Source organism: Carcharodon carcharias, chromosome 10 (assembly GCF_017639515.1).
Source record: "Carcharodon carcharias isolate sCarCar2 chromosome 10, sCarCar2.pri, whole genome shotgun sequence".
Lineage (NCBI taxonomy): Eukaryota > Metazoa > Chordata > Chondrichthyes > Lamniformes > Lamnidae > Carcharodon > Carcharodon carcharias.
This window is the reverse complement of record NC_054476.1, coordinates 9,429,426-9,454,067: the sequence shown is the minus strand read 5'-3', so window position 1 is coordinate 9,454,067 and position 24,642 is coordinate 9,429,426. Positions and strand designations below refer to the sequence as shown.

The following is a 24,642-nucleotide window of genomic DNA, read 5'->3' as shown; positions in this document are numbered from 1 at the left end:
CTGATTTATTGCAGAATTATTGCAGAGGAATATTTCATAATTACAGATGATATCTGTTATTTCTATAACAAGTATATCTAACTGGATAATACAGCAGTAGAGACAAAAAGTGTTTTATAACAATGGTTCAATTATTTTTTTTTAAAGGTTGTGCTGAATTGGCATATATCTGTTTAAACCATGATTGTGGTTGACTTATTCTGATTTCTCATTAAAATATTTTTAACACTGAAAGATTAAGTAGGGTAATTTACTCCTTAACTTGAGCACACAATCATAACAAGGCCAATTTCACAAGATTTCAAAAAAACTGTAAGATTTGTCCCAAATATTGTGATAGCACAATTTGCTATTAGAGAATCCCAAGCCAACTTGCCCAGCATTGAGGTATTAATCACTCAAAACCAGCTCTGCTGGACAGGACATGCCATTCGCATGTCTGACACCAGACTCCTGAAGCAACTGTTCTACTTGGAACTCAGACGCGCCCGGAGACTCCCAGGGGGACAGTGGAAATGCTTTAAGGATATCTTCAAAGCATTCCTGAAGAGGTCAAACATCCCCACTGACTCATGGGAGACCCTGGCTTGTGACTGACCAAAATGGAGAAGGTTCCTTCGGGAAGGCACCAAACACATCGAGAGACTTTGAAAATGTGCAGCTGTGAAGTCAAGGCGTCAGAGGGAGCGCACGAACCATCCACCCAACCTTTCAAATACCACCTGGCCCGCATGTGACAGAGTCAGCAGATCGCACATTCAACCGCTCAGCCATTTTAGAACGCCTCGGACTGGAGTGGAAACAAGTCATCCTTAATCACGAGGGACTGCCTAAGAAGAAGATTAAGTCAGGGACTACAACGGTTCAAGAAGGCAGCTCACCACCACCTTCTGGAGGGCAATTAGGGATGGGCAATAAATGCTGGCCCACATCCTGTAAATTAATTTTTAAAAATCAGCCAAAATTGTTAGTGAAGCCAGGGAGATAGCAGGCTTGAGCCTCCATCAGAGGCTACAGCAGAGCCTGATGAAGGCTACTATTGACCCTTGTGTTTTGTTATGACTAACCCTTAAACAGGTTGGCTAACCCTTTTCATTTTCCTTTGCTTCCTGTCATAAAGTACTTGTCCCTGGTGTCACAGCTGAGATTACAAATGAACAACGTGGAGAGCTATGTCCTCCCATTCTAGTAATGTGCACTTGGAACATCAGAATGCTGAGCTTCATTTTTGTGTTATAGAAGAAGTCCTCAGTAAATTAAAATATGTGGGACTCCATAGTTGTGTGGGGACAATTAAGCCACACCAGAATACCTCCCCTGCCTACATGAAAAGAAAACCAAGCAAAATTAAAAATAACTATTCCTTCAGTTTTATGTTTTAGTAGATTTCAATTTATTCAAAAAATAATTTGGCTGTGAGAATATAAAATTACTTGCTATGAATGAACATTAAAAGAAGCACCAAGAGTGGTACAAAGCAAAATGGCTTTCAGATTTGTTTTCTGCCTTAAATGGTCACTTCAGAATCATATTAAGCTTTGCTTGATTGTGGCTGATCTCGATGCTTTGCATTTTACTTTCCACGTTAATAGCAACTGACTGAGCCACCTAATATACATCATGGCACCATTCAGATAACTAATTAGCATGTAAAACATGATTCACAGTTATTCAAGCTAGCAAAAAACATAGAAACAGTTTTGGGTGGGAGGTTCACATCTGTGTGAATCACAGAAGTGCTGCAAATTTGGAATGCTGTTGTATTCTGAAATTACAACACCTAACACATCAAAGTGGAGGATTCAACAGAAGGTGGATCCCATTGGGACCTATCCACTTGGCAATGGGGAGAATACAGGTAGGAGATTAAGCATTCAAAAAGCCTCAGGCTCAGCATAAATCATCTAAGAAAGAAGGTAAAGCATACGGAGTGAAAAGACTAAAATGGAACTACTAAGTGAAAGAAGTCTTTTAAAAAGGCAACATACTCTTAAATACACTAATTAAAAAGGGAACACCTAAAGTAAATTGAAAGGCAAAGAGGGCTAATTTACAGTCAAGAAGGAAACACCTGAGGGAAATAATTGTTGAAAAGGGGCATCAGAAAGAAGTGAAATCAAAAGGGAACACCAGTTGTTAAAAACAGTAAACCTTAAAAGGAGGCAACCTGAAAAATAATAAAGCAAGGATTCTGTTATGATGAAAGGTCATCGATTGGAAACATTAACGTTTCTTTCCACTGATGTTGCCTGACCTGGTGAGCTTTTAAGACATTTTTGATTTTTATTTGAGATTACACTAAGATGAACTACATTAGGTGTATTTCTGTGGCAAGCTCACAATGATGCAGCAGTTGAGGGCTGAAATGTAGCAAAAATTTTTATAATCATCAGTAAGCTTAAAGAAAGATGTGGCCTTGTTTATTTGTTCGTGGGATGTGTGCATCACTGGCAAGGTCAGCACTTATAGCCTGTTGTGGAGTATCTAAAAGATAGTCGACACAGAGTCAACTGTTGGTAGGTTCAGCAGCAGTTCTCTATTTAGTATAAATGTGCACACATGGGAAATGGTCTTTCAGGATACTCTAAAATGCAATTCGAAGTTACACAGTTTTTGTCAGTTCTATATACCATCTTTGGGGTGACTCATCATTAACTCACAATGTTCTTGTCTTTTATGGTCGGGATTTTCTGCACCCACCTGGGATCATTCTGCTGCAGGTTAATGGACTTCTGGCTGGGGCGCCGCCCTTGACAGGGCCGTAAAATCCCAGCCTATGTCTAATTGTTACACCCTCAATTACAAATGAGTTTACAACATAAACACGGAATGACCTGTTCATCACCTCCACCGTGACGTTTAGTACAAACTGTGTTTACAGTTCACTTCAAAACATAAACTTTGCTTATCTATGTTCATATTTTGCTGCTGTGTTAATTCAGCAGCATATGCCAGCTTGACCCTGCGGTTAAGCAATCCATTTTAATACAGTAATATTCATAGACCATTCATCAACTTATTTTATCCTGACCCAAAGGTCACATTCCGTTAGCTTTATCATGGACCGGCCCAAGGCTAGTCATTAGCTTCCAGGCCTGGCCAAAAGGTCATATTCATTGTAGCTTTTTTTAAACTGCAAACACTTTTAAAACTTATATCTGCAACTTGACCAAGTCTCAGTAATCCCATGATGTATCCTGATATGCCTCTTCATTGCCCATCCCTAATTGTCCTTGCCTTAGAGTGCCAGGTACAAGAACTTAAAAGACAGACAGAAGAAAGGGGAGTTTGACATTGAATGGATAGTCTTGAATTCAATAATTGAGCCGTTTTAGAGAAGTGATATGGTCAGACTAATGTCAGACCTCAGAATAAACATTTAGGGCTTGGAGTTGGAGGTCAGTAGAAAGCAAAAATAGCATTGTCATGAGCAAAGAACAAGTGCTGAAGAAAGCAAGGAAATAGGGGTATTGCTAATAGAAGCAAAAGAGGTAGAACATCCTGTGAAACTGCTCAATATATTATACTAACAAACTGATGCACTGTTCAACATTGCAGAAGGTAATAAGATTCCATAGGCAAAAAAAACAGAGAGGACCATCTGAATAGAGATGCAGGCTGCAGAGAGATTGCAGTTATAAGTAATTCTTTACTCTGGAAAGTACATAGCCATGTGTTGTAAAGACAGTACAGGAGAGTGAAATAGCTACTTGAAGCAAAAGGTGTAAACATTGAGAAAAGCTTAGAAGGAGTACTGTAGGGGAAAGGGAGGAACGGAATGGCTGTAATCCATATTGATTGAATGACATAAGGAGAAGGGCTTTGAGAGTCACATATGCCAGGATTGGCTCAAAACCTAATGATGGAGAATATTTTATGGCATGCTTCTAATATCTGAAAAGGAGAGAATTTGAAAAAAATGAGGAAGTAAATGAATGGCTGGTAACAGAATGTGAGAGATAAACCTCTCTTCATAAATAACTTGAGTGCTTCAGAGTAAAAAGAACTGTCATAGAAGAGAGAAGCTACAGTTAAACCAGGTAAGAACAAAGAGATTTGTGAGAAACATTGACACAGCATTAAAGAAACATTTACACTGGAGATATGGGATGGAGGCATATCAACAGATGTGAGGGTGGAAGGCAATTAATTGGCATGTGGAGATACAGATGGCCGGAGAAGGCAAGCATGAACTGGAGACCAGGAACCGACAAGAGAGAGTAGGAAAATCTGAATGAAGATGTATGTACCTGAACCCTGGAAGCATTGGAAGTAAAACACTGGGTCTAGAAGCTGTTATGACAGTAGAGAACTGCATTGTGCTGGGACTATCAGAAACATGACTAAATCCAGAGAATGGGAATTAATGTAGCTCTCAGGGCTATAGAGTGCTTATGGAGAATGGACTAAAGTGAAGACAGGGTAGCCCCATTTGCCAGGAACAGTTGGCAAGTTAAAAATTAAAGTTAATCCTGTGGGAGGTAAGAAACTACAACATTAACTCCTTTAGTTCAGCATACAAAAGAAATTCAAGCTAACAGGATTGGTGCATTATAGACCACCAAGTCAGTATATGGAGAATTATACTTTGTTCTTTGATGGGAAAGAAAGGGCATGTGAGAACAGGAGACTTCAAACAACCTTTAATAGATTGAAAAAATCCTAGTTGTTTAGAGCCAGTGTTGGTAAATATAGTGCTCAACTGCTTCTTGATCCCGCCAAGTAAGATGTAAGAGGTAAAAGCAAATAAGATGTAAGAGGTATTGCTCATTGCGATATAGTATTCGTAATATTCCAGAAAACATATACTAACTGCAAGTTATGGCACTCTGGGGGCCATAATGAACAAGTTTAGTGATAATGAAAAAGTTTAACATGATCTAGGAATTAGCCATATCTAAGAAGGTACGTATAGTGAAAGGGCATACATTCAAGGAATTGAGGGAATAACTAATGCAAATAGAAGATATATACCTAATTTCTCAATTTACGCATTGTCCTTTTTTGGGTAATTAAATGGTGAGCTACAATTAATGAAGTCTGACTTTATTTTTAGTCATGGGATGACATCATCACTGGCAAATCCAGCATTTGTTGTCCATCCCTAATTGCCCTTGAAGTGAGTGGCTTGCTAGGCCATTTCAGAGGGCAGTTAAGAGTCAACCGTGTTACTATTTGTCTGGAGTTACATATAAGCCAGACCAGGTAAGGATGGCAGATTTCCTTCCCTAAAGGATATTAGTGAACCAGGTGGATTTGTTTTTACAACAAACCAGTTTTTAACTGGTGGAATTTCAATTTCAGCTGCCATAGTGGGATCTGAACCCACGTCCCCAGCGCATTAGTCGGGGCCTCTGGATTACTAGTCTAGTGACATTGCCACTAAACCACCATCTCCCCTTATAGTTTCATGGTCATCATTGCCAAGAGTAGCTTTCAATTCCATAGTTTTTGTGTTCCCTGATTCGTCCAGAATAAATTGGAGCTATAGATGCCTATCATAAATAAAACTCTATCACTAGTGCCATCTTCATTTTGGTATTGTTACGATTGCATCACTTTCTCTGCACTGTGTGGGTGTGTGGGTCTATTTGTGTAGGTAAGAGAGAAAGGCTGAGAAATGAGAGTGGGTGGATGAGTGGAGAGGAATATTACTGCCTGGACAATTAAGGTCTGCTGTTCATGTCTAATTTGAGGACACATCATGGATTTCTGCACCACAAATTGCTGAATTATTCTGCTTGAAATTACAGTAGCATACACAGTGTGCTCTTGAATAGACATAGCCTGTGATAACTCCTCTCCATTTTGCTGCAGTTTTTTTTCTAGTTCCTTTAAAGAATTTACTTATTTTCTCCAACTCTTAATATATCATTGCATCTGTTCTAAGATGATCTTGCATCTGTTATACTTCAGTGGTGATATATTGTCCCGGATTTTGCGGTCAGTGGTGAGTGACCGGTGCTTGTCATTTATTGCGTCTACACCTGCCCACAGACTTTCTCTGGGTTTATATTGGGATTTGAGATTATTAGAGCAAGAACAACAGGCAGTCTGCAGGACATCTGAGGCTTGTGTGAACAGTGAAAACAATGGCCTTTCCTTCACCAATCAGATTGAAGAATCCTTACTAAGTCTAAACCAGGTGTTCTCAACCTTTTTGTCTCTAAGACCCCACCCCCACCACTTCTGTGTTGGGAATATTCCCTGTAGCATAACACCATTACCTTTACTGTACAAGTATTAATTGTCCGATGAAACATACTTTTATTATTTTTCTTTAACATATGTCACGACTCACTGGGGATAGTGCGCTGTAATATCAAGCCCCTCTGCTCTCCGAGCCTCGACAAGTGTGAAAAGTTTGATCAAACCACCTAACTGTTTAATTTAGGTTAACAGAATTCAAGCACCAGGCTTGTAAACTTAATCAGTAAATAACTGTTTATCGAGCAAATTGTCTTTAACCAGTAGCAAAAGAAAGAAATCTGAACTGCTAATTTCTAGCTCGATAACCTAAACTCTACCCCCTTCTTAAATCCCTATTCACATGCGTGCAAGACACATAAGACACACAAAAACATAGATTTTAAGGACAGGATAAAATAGCTCAGTAGCACAAATTCCGGAGTGTAGGATGGCCGGCAAAGACAGGACAAGCCGAAGGGTCTGTTTCTGTGCTGTATAACTCTATGATTCAACTGGTTGATTTTGACCAACGTCTTCCAAATTCCTTTCAGTCCTTTGTTGATGACACGAGTTGGGCTTCCAGCACTTTCAGTCTTTAGTTCACTGGTTGAGCACTTGCTTTTCAATGTCTCTAATAGTGATTGTCCTCTTTTCTTCTCGACAGGGGTTTTTCAGAGAGAGAGCAGGTTATAGAGCTATGAGGGACAAAAAAAAACAGCTAGCTATTATTGTAGAATTACTGGAACCTAACACACACAGAAGAAAGAGATTTTAGGTCTTTTCTCTTTTCAGGCCAGGAGCTTTTTTTCTACTGCAGTACTCTCACACAAATCCTGGTCACCTGATTAGGAGCCAATTAAAATGTTGTTGCCAGGCAGTTCCCTGTTAGACCAGATTCCTCCTCAGCACCAACCTGTCTTTCATGGCACACTCTGTTCCACAACACCAACATTGTAGATATCCTTCACACTGGAATTTCCAGTAGACATGTCTTTCAAACTGTAGCCATTGTAATTTTATTCCAGAGTCCAACAGAAATAAAAAGTTATGTTCTTTACAACAGTCCAACAGAGATAAAAGGATATGTTCTTTTCACATGAAACTTGTTGCTGGCGCTATAATTCTGTCAAACATACCGTAATGCTTTAGTTAGTAGATGGTCGTTGAGGTTATTAGATTGTTGTCGAGATTGGTAGAATGTCGCTAAGTGATGGGTAGACTGTTGCTGGGTGGTCGGGTAAACTGTTGCTGGGTGGTTGGGTAGATGGTTAATAAGACCATAAGACATAGGAGCAGAAGTAAGCCATTTGGCCCATTGAGTCTGTTCTGCCATTCAATCAGATCATGGCTAATCTGATAATCCTCAACTCCACTTTCCTGTCTTTTCCCCATAACCCTTGATTCACTTACTAATTAAAAATCTGTCTATCTCAGCCTTGAATACACTTAACAACCCGACCTCTACAGCCCTCTGTGGTAAAGAATTCCACAGATTCACTATCCTCAGAGAAGAAATTCCTCCTTATCTCTGTTTTAAATGGGCACCCCCTTACTCTGAGATTATGCCTTCTGGTCTTAGACTCTCCCACAAGGGGAAACGACCTCTCAGCATCTACCCTGTCAATCCCCCTAAGAATCTTATATGTTTCAATAAGGTCATCTCTCATTCTTCTGAACTCGAATGAGCATAGGCCCAACCTACTCAACCTCTCCTCATAAGAAAATCCCTCCATACCCAGGATCAACCTAGTGAACCTTCTTTGAACTGCCTCCAATGCCAATATATCTTTCATAGAATCACAGAATCTTAATGGCACAGAAAGAGGCCATTTGGCCCATCATGTCTGCTTTGGCTCTCCAAATGAGCATTATGAACTAGTGCCATTTCCCTGCCTTTTCCCCGTACCCCTGCACCTTGTTTCTATTCAAATAATCATCTAATGCCCTCTTAAATGCCTCAGTTGAACCTGCCTCCACCACACTTCCAGGCAGTGCATTCCAGACCCAAACCACTCATTATGTGCAACTGTTTTCTCTCACGTCACATTTTGTAAATCACTATAAATCTGTGTCCTCTCATTCTTGAGAGTCTCATCCTTTTATGAGTGGGAATAGCTTCTCTCTATCTACCCTGTCCAGCACCCTCATGATTTTGAAAACTTCTATCAAGTCTCCTCTCAGCCTTCCCTCTCCAAGGAAAACAGTCCCAAATTTTCCAGTCTATCCTCATAACTGAAGTTGCTCATCCCTGGACCATTTTTGTAAACCTCTTCTGCACTCTCTCCAATGTGTTCACATCCTTCCTATAAATTTGGTGCCCAGAACTTAACACAATACACCAGCTGAGGTCTAACAAGGGTCTTCACTCACACTTCACCACATTGAACTTCATCTGCCACCTATCTGCCCACTTCAGCAACTTGTCTATGTGCTCTTGAAGTTCCACACCGTCCTCCTCGCAGTTCACAACTCCCCCAAGCTTTGCATCATCTGCAAGCTTAGAAATGGTCCCCTGTACACCAAGATCTAGATCATTAATATATCACAGGAAAAGCAAGGGTCCCAATACCAACACCAGGGAAACTCCACTACACATCACTCCACTTCCTCCAGCCTGAAAAATATCCATTGACCATTACTCTTTGCTTCCTATTTTTCATCCAATTTTATATCCACATTGCTACTGTCCCTTTTATTCCATGAGCAATAATTTTTCTCACAGGTCTGTTGTGTGGCACTGTCTCAAATGCCTTTTCAAAGTCCGTGTACACCACCTCAACAGCATTACCCCCATCGACCTTTTCTGTTACCTCTTCAAAAAACTCCAGCAAGTTAGTTAAACATGATTTCCCCTTTAGAAATGCATACTGGCTCTTCCTTATCAACTCATATTTTTCAATGTGACTACTAATTCTATCCCGAATAATTGTTTCTAGAATCTTGTCCACCACTGAAGTTAAACTAACTGGTCTGTAATTGCTCGGCCTATCTTTATGACCTTTTTTGAACAAGGGTGTAATGTTTACAATTCTCCAGTGCTCTGGCACCACCCCTGAGTCTAGGGAAGACTGAAGGATTATGATCAGTGCCCCTGCAATTTCTACTCTCACTTCCTTCAAATCCTTGGATGCATCTCATCCAGTCCCAGTGCCTTGTCAACTTTAAGTACCAACAGTCTATTCAATGTTTCCTCCTTATCAATTTTGAACCCTTCTAGTGACAGGGCTTCTTCCTCTGTCACCATGGCTGGTTAGCATCTACCTCCTTGGTCAAGATGGACGCAAAGTATTCTTTTAATACCTCAGCCATGACCCCTTCGTCCATGTGTAAATTCTCTTTTAGGTCCCTAATCGGCCTTACACCTCCTTTTACTACCCTTTTACTATTTATATGTTTATAGAAAACTTTGGGATTCCCCTTTATGTTGGCTGCCAGTCTTTTCTCATAATCCTTCTTCACTTCTCTAAAATGCTTTTTGACCTCCTCTCTGAGCCTTCTGTATTCCTCTTGGTTTCCAGTTGTATTTTCTACCTGGCACCTGTCATAAGTGCACTTTTTCTTTATCTTAATTTCAAACTCCTTTTTCATCCAGGGAGCTCTGGACTCGATGGAATATACCTTGACTGTGCCCGTACCAGTTCTTTTCTGAAGGTAGCCCATTGTTCAGCTACAGTTTTTCCTGCCAATCTTTCGTTTCAGTCTATCTGGCCCAGCTCCGTTCTTGTCCCATTGAAGACGGCTCTTGTCCAGATAATTATTTTTACACCGGATTGCCTATCGTCCTTTTCTGTCATCATCCTAAAATGTACAATACAATGATCACTGTCTCCTAAATGTTCCCCCACTGACACTTGATCCACTTGGCCCACCTCCTTTCGAAGAACCAGGTCCAACAGTGCGTCTTTTCTTGTTGGATTAGACACATACCATTGTAGAAAATTCTCCTGAACACAATCTAGGAATTTTTGCCCCACTCCTCCCTTTACACTATCACTGTCCCAGTCTGCATTCGGGTAATTAAAGTCCCCCATTATAACTACTCTATAATGCTTGTATCTCTCTGTAATTTCCCTGCAGATTTGTTATTCTACATCCTTCTCACTAGTTGGTGGTCTGTAGACTATTCTGAGCAATGTAATTGCACCCTTTTTGTTCCTTAGCTCTAGCCAAATTGATTCTGTCCTTGAACCCTCTGGGACATCCTCTTTCTCCAGCACTGCAATGCCCTCCTTAACCAATACCACCACCCCTCCTCCTTTCCTTCCTTTCCTATCTCTTCTGAACACCTTATACCCAGAAATATTTAACACCCAATTCTGCCCTTTCTTGAGCCAGGTCTCTGTTATCACCACAACATCATATTTCCACATGGCAATCTGTGTCTGTAACTCCCCAATCTTATTTACTATACTCCGTGTATTCACACACATGCATAGTAACCCTGATTTAGATTTTGTTACTTTTTCCTTTACCCCGGCTTTACCTATTAACTTACTATTCTCTATATTAGTGCTATCTGTCGTCCCAGTATCTTGTGCACTCCAGTATCCCTCTCTACTATTTTTTCTTGGCTCCCGCACCCCTGCTGAGTTACTTTAAGGCCCACTCAACAGCACTAGCAAAACGCCCTGCAAGGAACTCAGTCCCGGCTTTGTTCAGATGCAACCTGTCTGGCCTGTACAGGTGCCATCTCCCCCAGAACCAGTCCCAATGTCCCAGGAATCTAAAGCCCTCCCTCCTGCACCATCTCTCCAGCCACACATTCATTTGCCTCATCCTCCTATTTCTGTTCTCACTGGCACCTGGCACTGGGAGCAATCTGGAGATGACTACATCAGGGGTCCTGCTTGCTAATTTCCTACCTAGCTCCCTAAATTCTGATTGCAGGACCACATCCCCCTTCCTACCTAAGTCATTGGTCCCAATGTGGACCATGACCTCTGGTTGATCAGCCTCCCCAAGAAGAATATCCTGCAGCCATTCTGTGACATCCTTGACCTTGGCACCAGGGAGGCAACATACCATCCTGGAGTCACACTTAACATCACAGAAACCCCTGTCTGCTCCCCTAACTAATGAATGCCCTATCACTATAGCTCTTCCTTTCTTCTTCCCCTCCTGTACAGCTGAGCTGCTTCTGGTGCCACAAACTTGGCTCTGACTGCACTCCTCTGAGGAACCTGCGCCCTCACCAGCTTCCAAAATGGAAAACCAATTTGTGAACGGGACCCCAAGGGACTCCTGCACTACCTGCTTACTTCTCTTGGACTGCCTAGTGGTCACCCATTCCATCTCTGTCTCCAGGCCCTTAAGCTACAGTGTAACCACCTCTCTGAACATGCTATCCACGTTAGCTCTCAGCTGCTTGGATGCACCACAGTGTCTTCAGCCACCACTCAAGCTCTGAAACCCGGAGCTCAAGTTTATGCAGCTGACAGCACTTCCTGCACATGTGGTCATTAGGACACCGAGAACATCCATGACTTCACACTTATCACAGGACACACATTCCACTTGATTGAGCTGCCCTGCTATGCCTTAACTCTATTTCCTTACGTTACCTTTATTCTACTTTGGATTATTTATATTATTTTATTATATTGGCCCTAAATTTCCCTTATTCCTGGCGCTTCTCAGTTAAATCTAAGTATAGGAACTTAAATTTTAAACTTTATTTCCTACCCTCCTTTTGCCCCTTGATTATTTAGCATTTTTGGAAAGCTATTAATGTCTTCTACCGTGAAGACTGATGCAAAGTATTTATTCAACTCCTCTTCCCCACTATTGTTTCCCCAGCCTCATGCTCTAAGGGGCTTATGTTCACTTTGGCCTCTCTCTTCCTTTTCATATGTTTAAAGTAGCTCTTACTGTCCATTTTTATATTGCTTGCTAGTTTACCCTCAAAGTTTATTTTCTCCTTCTTTATTATTCTTTGTCATCTTTTGTTGGTTTTTAAAACTTTCCCAATCCTCTGGCTTCCAACTAATCTTTGCTACGTTGTGTGTTTTTTTTATTTCAATTTGATACTACCCTTAACTTCCTTGGTTAACCATGGTTGGCTTATCCCCTTCCCAGAATCCTTCTTCCTCACCGGGATATATTGTTGGGTGGTGGGTGGACTGTCACTGAAATTGATAGACTGTCGCTATGTGATTGGTAGATTCACTGCAGGACTGGATTTAACGGGTGGTGAACGCGTCGTCCCCCCCCCGCCATTTGTCCTGATTGGCCAATAATTGAGTTGAGGTGGGCCTTCTTCCCCTCAGCAGTAGAAAGTTCCATGTTGGAGAGCAGCTGGCCTCTGGCTGCCAACCAATCAGAGGGCAGCAGCTCTCCAATATCGTGGCCACTGTCAGTGCTGCAGCGATTCTCATTAGGAGGTGAGTGATGCTGCATCCGGGATTTGCAACCGGGGTTTGATGTAAGTATGGGGCCTCACCAGGACCAAATTGGCAAACCCGGGCAAGTGAGGTAGGGGTGAAGCGGGGAATCTGAAGGGGGTGGTGGTGCGGTGTTACACATTGTGGCGGGGTGGGGTGGGGGGTGTGGGGCGGGGGGGGGTGGCCTTTCGATGGGCACAGCGATGCCATTAAGGAGACAACTCCACACCTACTAGCAGCCTCTGTAGGGAAAGCTGCCAGGCTGGATGCTTGGTGTGGGCTCTCCTGTTGCTGGGTAAATGCTAAGGATGGCAGGATGAGCCCTTAAGTGGGAATTAATTGCCTACTTAAGAGCTTCAGTTGGCTCATGGGCGGGCTTGCTGCCTGATTCCCTCCCACCACTGTTAAAATTGTGTCCGAGGGGCTGACGGGAGTATAAGAGGCAGGTATGGGGCCCATTGGATTCAACATGCCCCCATGTTCAAACCCACCAGTGGGGACCGTTAAATACAGCGCACTGTGTGGATAGTTAACTGTCTACAGCTTTCTTCCTCGCTAACAATTACACAACCAAATTTCATACTATCTGGAAAATTCTTCATCATGCCACCCTACATTTATGTTTAATAATTAATATATACCACAAAAAAGAAAGCACCCAGTACTGAACCCCACAGCTGAACATGTGATTAATGTTCTCAGATATTGGGGGATGATGAGGATCAATATACTCAGCAGCAGAGGCAGAGGTCTGTGTAGAGTAGAGGATCGAGGGGCATGAAGTCCACACCCTCAACAACTTGTGTACTGCCGAAGACGAAACTACCGGACATGTTAGAGAACCAGTGTCGCAGGAGACTGCACCTTTCCAGGCTGATGGTCTCTGAGATTGGTGCCCTTGTGGCAGAAGCCCTCACACCTCCCAGCATTGCTCACCATGCCCTGCCAGTGGCTGTCAAAGTTGCATTGTGGCCTTGAACTTCCTTAGCTTCAGCTCCTTTCAAGGATCAGTTGCAGACCTTGGTAGCATCTTGTAAGCAGCAGCATACAACTGCATCTTGTGGGTCACTGATGCCCTATTTGTGAGAGCTGGACAGTACATTCAGTTCCAGAGAAATGAGGCCTCACAGGCACAGGGAGCAGAAATATCCCTTGAAGCGATGACTACTCACCTCTTTACTGTGACAGAGCCACAGAGGCACTGAAGTCATCTGCTCACTAGGACAACCATCAGGCTTCTGGAGTTTATTTCTTCCATCCTCCCCCCCTGTGTGGCCTCTGAATGTCTGGTGACAATGGTTGTGCCCGCTTGATGGTGCTGTTGTGGAGGACACATTATGAACTCGGAGACGTGCTCCAGCATGTACTAGAGGGCTCCCACCAAGAGGTGTAGGCAGCAAGAGTGTTGCATTAATGTGCCGATGGGCTGCTTCATGAGATTTTTAGTCACTGCATGGTTTTCATTGAACATCTGGTATCCTCAGGTGGTGGAAGGCCTTGTCAGTTTGATGCAGAAGTGGTATGCCTTTGTCACTTAGCATCCACACACTCACTCATCTTGGAGGCCAGAAGATAGTGAGGATGAGAGATTGCCTCAGGATGAAGCATCTTGGCTACTGCCAGGATAGTAGGCGTTCATTGTCATTATTGATTGTGCATGGTCGCACACCAACTGCACATTGATGGAATGGTAACCTTTGTGGTTCCTGTACTTTTCCCTTTGATATGGCAGGAAGCCCACAGAAAGCCACCTGTGCTGTTGAGAATCCCACTGTTCTGGCAAATCCACCGGCTGGCTGGTCCCTCCTCCTCCCTGCTGAGAGAGAACACCATGTGATCACCACCCTTTGTTGATCAGGCATCCATCGCCCTCCTAATGCAGCGAGCGACGGTGTTCCAGAAAATGTTCAATGTGTCAACTACTTCTGCCTGGGATGACCCAGTCCCGTAGATGTTTAATTCAACTGTGACCTTGACAGCCACTGGCAGTGCCATCTTCGCCCTGGGGTGAGGCTGCGGGTCCTGTTGAAGGAGGTAGCTGAATGCGAGTTGCCTCAGGCATTGCTGCTTGGTGAGGTGGAGATAGGACAAGCGCCCCCTGAAAATCTGTGGTGGGTAGGGCCTTCTGTGGAGAGCCCTCCTGCTCCCCCATCTTCAAAGAGCTTCCCCTCTCTGCAGTCCCTTCTCCATTTCTCCACCATGTTGCTGACCCAGAATCACTGCAACGACAGCCCCTTTACTTGTTGCAGACCTTTGGTCTGTGCAGGTGGTCAAATTCTCTGCCCTCTCTGACTGGATGTTTGCACCAGCTCATCGACTGACCGCCAGTAACAAGCCTGAGTACTTCCACAAACTTTGCCACAGCAGAAATGAGTCAAATTCACCTGCAGATTGGGTGGCTGGTGGTGGTGGTGGTGGTGGGGGGGTGGGGATGGTGGGGTGGCAGGGGGGTGGGGATGGTGGGGTGGCTGGTGGTGGGGGGGTGGGGATGGTGGGGGGGCAGCGGGGGGGGCGGTCCTTCGGGCAGCAGAATGCATGTTCATCTGAGCAGCACTGGCACCAGCAGCTCCGGCACCAGCAGCACCGCCACCAGCAGCACCGCCCCCAGCAGCACTGCCCCCAGCAGCACTGACCACAGCAGCACTGCCCCCAGCAGCACTGCCCCCAGCAGCACTGCCCCCAGCAGCACTGTCCCCAGCAGCACTGCCACCAGCAGCACTGCCCCCAGCAGCACTGACCCCAGCAGCACTGCCACCAGCAGCACTGACCCCAGCAGCACTGTCCCCAGCAGCACTGCCACCAGCAGCACTGACCCCAGCAGCACTACCCCCAGCAGCACTGTCCCCAGCAGCTCTGGCACCAGCAGCACTGCCCCCAGCAGCACTGGCACCAGCAGCACCGCCCCCAGCAGCACTGCCCCCAGCAGCACTGCCACCAGTAGCACTGCCCCCAGCAGCTCTGCCACAGCAGCACTGCCACCAATAGCACTGCCCCCAGCAGCACTGCCCCCAGCAGCACTGTCTCCAGTAGCACTGCCACCAGCAGCACTGCCCCCAGTAGCACTGCCCCCAGTAGCACTGCCCCCAGCAGCACTGCCCCCAGCAGCACTGTCTCCAGTAGCACTGCCACCAGCAGCACTGCCCCCAGCAGCACTGCCCCCAGTAGCACTGCCCCCAGCAGCACTGCCACCAGCAGCACTGTCTCCAGTAGCACTGTCTCCAGTAGCACTGCCACCAGCAGCACTGCCCCCAGTAGCACTGCCCCCAGCAGCACTGCCACCAGCAGCACTGTCTCCAGTAGCACTGCCAGCAGCAGCACTGCCCCCAACAGCACTGTCTCCAGTAGCACTGCCACCAGCAGCACTGCCCCCAGTAGCACTGCCCCCAGCAGCACTGCCACCAGCAGCACTGTCTCCAGTAGCACTGCCACCAGCAGCACTGCCCCCAGCAGCACAGACCCCAGCAGCACTGCCACCAGCAGCACTGTCTCCAGTAGCACTGCCACCAGCAGCACTGCCACCAGCAGCACTGTCTCCAGTAGCACTGCCACCAACAGCTCTGCCCCCAGCAGCACTGCCACCAGCAGCACTGTCTCCAGTAGCACTGCCACCAGCAGCACTGCCCCCAGTAGCACTGCCACCAGCAGCACTGTCTCCAGTAGCACTGCCACCAGCAGCACTGCCCCCAGCAGCACTGCCCCCAGTAGCACTGCCCCCACAGCAGCACTGCCCCCAGCAGCACTGCCCCCAGCAGCACTGCCACCAGCAGCACTGTCTCCAGTAGCACTGCCACCAGCAGCACTGCCCCCAGTAGCACTGCCACCAGCAGCACTGTCTCCAGTAGCACTGCCACCAGCAGCACTGCCCCCAGCAGCACTGCCCCCAGTAGCACTGCCCCCACAGCAGCACTGCCCCCAGCAGCACTGCCCCCAGCAGCACAGATCCCAGCAGCACTGCCACCAGCAGCACTGTCTCCAGTAGCACTGCCCCCACAGCAGCACTGCCCCCAGCAGCACTGCCCCCACAGCAGCACTGCCCCCAGTAGCACTGTCTCCAGTAGCACTGCCCCCAGCAGCTCTGCCCCCAGCAGCACTGCCCCCAGTAGCACTGCCCCCAGCAGCACTGCCCCCAGCCGCACTATGGAGCCAAATTAAGTGATTGTAAAGTCTGAAAATTGTTATTTTTATCATGAGTGCAGTCAGCTAATGATATCTGAGGGATACAGTGGCTTGATGTAAAGTGATAAAACCTACAAGGATGTTCATCTGTGACAAATGTCCTAATCAGGCCTAATCTTATTAAATGAAACTTTGTAACATTTTGAAAATACATGGTGGGATTTTACGGCCCCCTCATGGGGGACCTGGAAAATACACCAAACCGTTCAAAAGTCCATGGACTTTGGCGGGATTTTAAAACCAGCGTAAAACTCCACCCATAACGCAGGAGCTTTTATGAAATCATTAATTAACTTGTTGCATCAATGCTCATGGTCTTTCTCTGGTGGAGACCCAAGATTTTCAGGGTCAGGTTCCCAGAACAAATTTGGGACTTCACATGAATGAAGCCCCCTTAATAAGTTAAAGATTGAGGAGATATGGAGGTTCATCTTTGCACTCCTGAAAGTTTCTCTTCTGCTTAACAACATGTAGCACAGGTAACAACTGAGAGCTGCTACTGTTAGACTCGCACCTTCTGCCAATCACTCAAAGTACCAGAATCTGATGGCCTACCTACCATCTTCCTCCAATACAATAAGACCCGCACTTACCCCTTCTTCTGCTCCCCGCATATCCACAAACTCCTCCCCCTCCCCCAACCCGGCCAATTACCGTCCATCAGTCTACTCTCCATCATCAGTAAAGTAATGGAAGGGGTCATCAACAGTGCTATCAAGCAGCACTTGCTGAGCAATAAACTGCTCACTGACGCCCAGTTTGGGTTCCGACAGGGCCACTCAGCTCCTGACCTCATTACAGCCTTGGTTCAAACATGGACAAAAGAGCTGAACTCCTGAGTTGAGGTGAGAGTGACTGCCCTTGACATCAAAGCAACATTTAACCAAGTGTGGCATCAAGGAGCCCTAGCATTGGGAATGAGGGGGAAAATTCTCCACTGGTTGGAGTCATATCTAACACAAAGGAAGATGGTTGTGGTTGTTGGAGGTCAGTCACCTCAGTCCCAGGGCATTGCTGCAGGAGTTCCTCAGGGTAGTGTCCTCAGCCCAACCATCTTCAGCTGCTTCATCAATGACTTTCTTTCCATCATAAGGTCACAAGTGGGGATGTTCGCTGATGATTGCACAATGTTAAGCACCATTTGCGACTCCTCAGATACTGAAGCAGTCCAAGTCCAAATACAGCAAGACCTGGATTGTATCCAAGCTTGGGCTGAAAAGTGGCAAGTAACATTCGCGCCAGGCAATGACCATCTCCAACAAGAGAGAATCTAACCATCGCCCCATGACGTTCACTGGCATTACCATCACTGAATCCCCCACTATCAACATCCTGGGGGGTTACCATTGACCAGAAACTGAACTAGCCATATAAATAATGTGGCTACAAGAGCAGGTCAGAGCCTAGGAATCCTGCAACAAGTAACTTACCTCCTGACTCCCCAAAGCCTGTTCACCATCTACAAGGCACAAGTCAGGAGTGTGATGGAATACTCCCCACTTGCCTGGATGAGTGCAGCTCCCACAACACTCAAGAAGCTTGACACCATCCAGGACAAAGCAGCCACTTGATTGGCACTTCATCCACAAACATTCACTCCTCCTACCATTGACATACATTATCAGCAGTGTGTGTATTATGTACAAGATGCACTGCAGGAATTCACCAAGACTCATTAGACAATACCTTCCAAACCCACAACCACTACCATCTAGAAGGACATGGGCAGCAGATAGATGGGAACACCACCACCTGGAACCTCCCCTCCAAGTCACTCACCATCCTGACTTGGAAATATATCGGCCATTCCTTCACTGTTGCTGGATCAAAATCCTGGAACTTCCTTCCTAACAGCACTGTGGGTGTACCTACACCACATGGTTCAAGAAGGCAGCTCATTACCACCTTCTCAAGGGCAACTAGGGAGGGTCATGAGGACTCGAAACGTCAACTCTTTTCTTCTCCGCCGATGCTGCCAGACCTGCTGAGTTTTTCCAGGTAATTCTGTTTTTGTTATGGGCAATAAATGCTGACCCAGCCAGTGAAGCCTACATGCTGTGAATGAATGAACAAAAAATGTTTCCTGTCTCTCTATCCCCCTTCCACTGCCACTTGTCATCTTCAGTTAAATATAATATAGACACACGGTGATTCTGATGCTCCCCCTGAAGTTGTGACTTACAGCAAGATCTGACTGGATCTAGCGTAGAGACAGAAAGTCTAGCTGGGAGATGGGAAATTTGGCCTGATATCTAGAGCAGACCTATGATTCAGGTGGAGGAGATTGGGACATGACTTGGGTTTGAAAGTAGTAGCTGTAGTATTCAACGGTTCAATTGTTCTACATTTGACTATGTCAGTCTGGTAACTGATCTATTGTTCCTGTGCTTCATTGGTTAAGCAAAGTAAACAAACACCACAGAAGTTGCTAGCAGCTGTAAGCATGAGTACAGACATTTTGTGTTAAGCGATATTTCAAAACTCTTGTAAATAAATCTGTTGCACACTTAGAAGCTGGTGTCACCTCTACATTCTCACCTCTGAGATATATAAAATGTGCAACAGTGAGAACAGGGCTTATGATTCTGGAGATGTGATGGAGCAACCAGAAGTAGAGTTTGCTGAATTTGATGTTTTTTCTTAATATCGGTAGATTAGCTCAATACAAGATATATTATCTTTTCATTAAATTACCCACATAGAAGTTAGCATTGTTGGCTTGGTAATGTCTTGTGGGAGAATCTAGAACTAGGGGTCACTCTTTGAAAATAAGGGATTGTCCATTTAAGACTCAGAGAGCCGTGAGTCTTTGGAACTTTTCCCCAAAAGGCAATGGAGGCAAAGTCTGAATATTTTAAGGCAGAGATAGATAAATTCATGATAAGCAAGGGGGTGAGAGGTTATCAGGGGTAGGCGGGAATGCAGAGTTGAGACTACAATCAGGTCAACCATGATCTTATTGAATGGTGGAGCAGGCTTGAGGGGCTGAGTGACCTACTCCTGCTCCTAATTCGTATGTGTCTCATTATGGCGGATGCTGGGTTAACTGGTTTTAAATTAAATTCAAAACTTGAGTTATCAAGTTAAATTTAACCATAATATCCAAATTACATAGAACTTACAGCACAGTAATAGACAGTAGGTTAAACAATGCTGCTTTTGGAAGGCTTTCAGTTTGTGTCTTCATTGCCAATCCAGAGTGAGATTTTAAAACTCTAAACCTTGATTTCTACAGTCACACAAACTGACTGTGGATCTTGTTCACATCACAAATGAGGGTACATAAGATCGTGTCTTCTGTAGTCATTTGTTGACCCCTACTGGACTCAATCAGAAAGGCATCACGGGAACAATAAGGTGTTACATTTTACAAATAGCTAAATAGGTAGAAAATTGACCAACAAAAAAAGAAAGCAGAGTAAAGCTAAAGGCTAAAACAAAAACAGAATTACCTGGAAAAACTCAGCAGGTCTGGCAGCATCGGCGGAGAAGAAAAGAGTTGACGTTTCGAGTCCTCATGACCCTTCATGAGGACTCGAAACGTCAACTCTTTTCTTCTCCGCCGATGCTGCCAGACCTGCTGAGTTTTTCCAGGTAATTCTGTTTTTGTTTTGGATTTCCAGCATCCGCAGTTTTTTTGTTTTTAAAGCTAAAGGCTAGTTATTCAGAAACTGATGTTCGACGAGGATCAGTGCCAGTACACTGTTATTCAAAATTCACATGAATGATTTGGACTTAGAAGTAAGTAACTCAATATTGATTTTAGCAAAGCCTTTGACAAGGTCCCACATGGGAAACTTATAAAGAAGGCAAATGCACATGGGATACAGGGTAATTTGATAAGGTGGATTCAAAATTGGCTTAGTTGTAGGAGACAGGGGGTGATGACAGAAGGATGCTTTAGTGACTGGAAGCGAGTGTCCAGTGGCGTACCACAGGGATCTGTTCTCAGTCCCCTATTACTCGTCATTTATATAAACGGCATAGATGACTATGTAGGGGTTAGGATTAGTAAGTTTGTGGATGACACAAAGATTGGCCGGGTGGTTAACAGTGAGGTTGAGGGTCTTGGGCTACAGGAAGATACAGGATGGTCAAATGGGCAGATAAGTGGCAGATGGAATTTAACCCTGAAAAGTGTGAGGTGATACACTTTGGAAAGAGTAATTTGACAATGAAGTATTCAATGAACGGCATAACACTAGGAAGTTTTGAGGAACAAAGGGACCTTGGCGTGTGTGTCCATAGATCTCTGAAGGCAGAGGGGCATGTTAGTGGGGTGGTGAAAAAGGCATATGGGACACTTGCCTTTATCACTCGAGGCACAGATTACAAAAGTAGGGAGGTCATGTTGGAGTTGTATAAAACCTTGGTGAGGCCACAGCTGGAGTACTGTGTGCAGTTCTGGTTGCCACATTATAGGAAGGATGTGATTGCACTGGAGGGGGTGCAGAGGAGATTCACCAGGCTGTTGCCTGGGATGAAACATTTAAGTTATGAAGAGAGGTTGGATAGACTTGGGTTGTTTTCGTTGGAGCAGAGAAGACTGAGGGGCGACCTGATCGAGGTGTACAAGATTATGAGGGGCATGGACAGGGTGGATAGGGAGCAGCTGTTCCCCTTGGTTGAAGGCTCAGTCATAAGGGGACATAAGTTCAAGGCAAGGGGCAAAAGGTTTAGGGGGGATGTGAGGAAAAACTTTTTTACCCAGAGGGTGGTGAGGGTCTGGAATGCGCTGCCTGGGAGGGTGGTGGAGGCGGGTTGCCTCACATCCTTTAAAAAGTACCTGGATGAGCACTTGGCACGTCATAACATTCAAGGCTATGGGCCAAGTGCTGGTAAATGGGGATTAGGTAGGTAGGTCAGGTGTTTCTCATGTGTCGGTGCAGACCCGATGGGCCGAAGGGCCTCTTCTGCACTGTGTGATTCTGTGAATATATATGTGATATACATGTTCATGATGTTGTTTGCAATTTATTGTAAAGTAGACTAATAGTGGGGCCTGTGTCTATGTATATGTGTGTGTGTGTGTGTGTGTGTGTGTGGGGGGGGGACTTAATTGAATTAAAGGCAGCTGGTTTGAAGACTTTGATATAAGAAGAGAAGCTAGGTTTGAAATGCTAACTAGGTAAACATGGGTGCAGTTTCCGAATGTGAGGTGTAAAGGGAGCATTTGCATTTTTAAATAAACCAGAGTAGCTTGAATTCAAAAGAGGGGGTGAAACATTTCACCTAACCAGGAGAATTGAAGAAACAGTGGGCAGAAGTTTGCCCTTGGTTGGGGTGCCCAGCAGGGGTGGGTGGGGGTGGTCAAGAAGCCAACCTCCGCCTGCGATGGGCACCGCACCGCAATTTCACACTGGCAGGACAATTAAGGCCTGTCCAGCGTGAAATGCAAACGGCAGCACTCAACACTCAGCACTGCCTGTGTGGGACTGGGGGAGAGAGGGGGGGCATTGCTGGGCGGCAGGAGTGCGAAAGGGCCAAGTACAAACTTCGCACATGTGTGCAAGGGGATGCTTCATAATCACCCTGAGGCACGAAGCTGCCTCAGGGAGATGAAGAGATATGAAAAAAGATAAAAATGTCTGTCACATGAGCAGGGACATGTTATTAATGAAAAATGTAAGTTTATTTTGATTTTATTGGCTTTTGAAACCTTATCCCACCCGTAGATGTGGTTTCCAAAAGAACACAAAGGCCACTTGGCCTTTGCACCTGCCCGGCAGCCATTCGGTTGGACGGGCAGGGATAATTTTAATTTAATTGATTACTTAATGGCCTTAACAAGCCTTTTAATTGTCAGCGGACGTGCTGCTGGCTCTGGCGCGCAGCTGCCGACCCAGCTCTCGCGCGATGGCACGTTGACATCACGCTTGGCCGATGTCAACACATGCTCGAGCAGGTTGGACATGCCTCCCCGCTGAGCAAAAATGTCTGCCCAGTGTGTTTATTTTTCCTAAAGATTACTGGTAAATTTGGTACTATGATATATTTTTATTAGTAGAGAGGTTCAAGGGCACAGTGAAACAATGGCAATTTGCATTCAAAGGGGAAAATATATATAAAGGAGAGAAGGCTGTATGGAAGGGAAGATATGCTAAGATCTAACTAGTGTGAAAAGCCTCCAGCCTCTGTGCCCAAACTGCTGCCTGCAAGAACTGAACTTAAGAAAACTCACTTTGAATTTGACAGTTCAGGGTATGGTGTATTTTGCCCGGGTCTTTTAAAGCCTATGTGTTTTTACTATTGCATTAACAGGGGTGTAACTGGGAGTTAGATTAATTAGGGGAGCTAGGAGTTATCATAGTAGTAATTTGTAGACCTATGTATGTGCTTAAAATAATTTCTTTTATTAATAAATGTTTAATTTAGTTTGGTAAAAGCCCTATAAGACTCAGTGGACTTATTACCACGGAATTCAAGGCACCCACCTTAAAATAAATGTACAAATTGCAAAACAGTTGTGGCAGTTGTTTCAAGTTTCCTTTGGAAGTTGAGCAGCTTAGCATTTACCATCTGCTGTGCCATAATACTCAATATCAAACTTTGCAGTCGATACCGAACTCTATCAGATATTCAACAATGAGGAAGACCGCAGCATAATATAAGAGATTAGAAGACTTGCAAACAGGACTGTGAAGCAACTAATTAACTTTAGTATAGGTAAATGAGGTGAAGCACTTTGGAAGAAAAAGCTGAAATATCACCTGTACCTCAGAAAATAAGAAACTGAATGAAGTAGACGAGCAAAGGGATCTATGATTACAGGTGAACAAATCATTAAAAGCATTGCAGGTCAGCAAGGCAATTAAACATTCTAATAAAGCACCGGAATTTATTTCTAGGTGTTGTGAATTTAAAAGTAGTGACGTTACAATAAACGTGTATAGGATACTGCTCAAGCTGCACTTAGAGTACTCTGCACAGATCAAGGGATGTGGGAACAATCGGGAATAATGGCTTAGAAGTAGAAGATCAGCCATGATCTGTTTGAATGGCAGAGCAGGCTCAACGGGCTGAATGGTCTACTGCTCCTCTTTCCTATGTTCCTATCTGGTCTCCATCCCATAACAAGGAGATAAAAACACTGAAGAACCATGTTCTATAAAATATGGAAAGGACTGATGGGATTTGACAGAATCTAGTACCTGGTGCCCTCCAGCAAGGACAAAATACAAGGTAGCCATCCACACAAACTACAAAGACCATTTGTTTCCAAGACAGTGAAGGACAATCCCATAATGGAACAGGCTGACCAAGTTAATAGTTGCAGCCCCAGCACTTGAAATCTTCAAGACTCATCTTTAGATTATTTCCATTTAGGACTACCACCTCAGCAAGTCATGCCTGGTTTAGCTAATGCTACCCATATAAATATTGGTGGAATACAGATATTAATCTGTGATGCTGACACAACTAAAGCAGAAGGAGAAGTTGAAAAAAGATTTACAAAGATGGGCACAAGAACTGAGATATTGCAGCCGTTGGAAAAGCTTGAACAGGTTGAGGTTTTTTCCTTTAGAAAAGAGAAGACTTGGAGGAGATCTTGTCAAGGTTTTTAAAATTATGAACGGGAGGGGCGGGGAAGATGTGGCAAGAATGTTTCCACGTTGAGAGAGAAACCAAAACAAGATAACTATTATTATATCCAACAGGGGAATAAGGAAAGATTCCTTTACCTGGAGAGTGGCTGGAATGTGGAACTCGTTACCAGGAAGTGGTTGAGGCAAATAACTTAGATGTTTTCAAAAGGAAACTAGATGAGTACGTGAGAGAAAAGAGAATAGAAAAATATGCTGAAAGGCTGAGATAAGGTAGAAAGGATGGGAGGAGACAGAATGGGAGGAGACTTGTATGGGTTATGAACACTGGCACCAGTCTCAAGGTTGTATAA

At 44.7% G+C, this 24,642-nt stretch overlaps 1 protein-coding gene across 2 annotated transcripts in view; it reads left to right on the top strand.

The window, feature by feature from the left end:
• c10h11orf49 (chromosome 10 C11orf49 homolog) overlaps positions 1-24,642 on the top strand; it is a 318,360-nt gene that overhangs the window by 250,764 nt on the left and 42,954 nt on the right. The gene's annotated exons all lie outside the window — the stretch shown is intronic.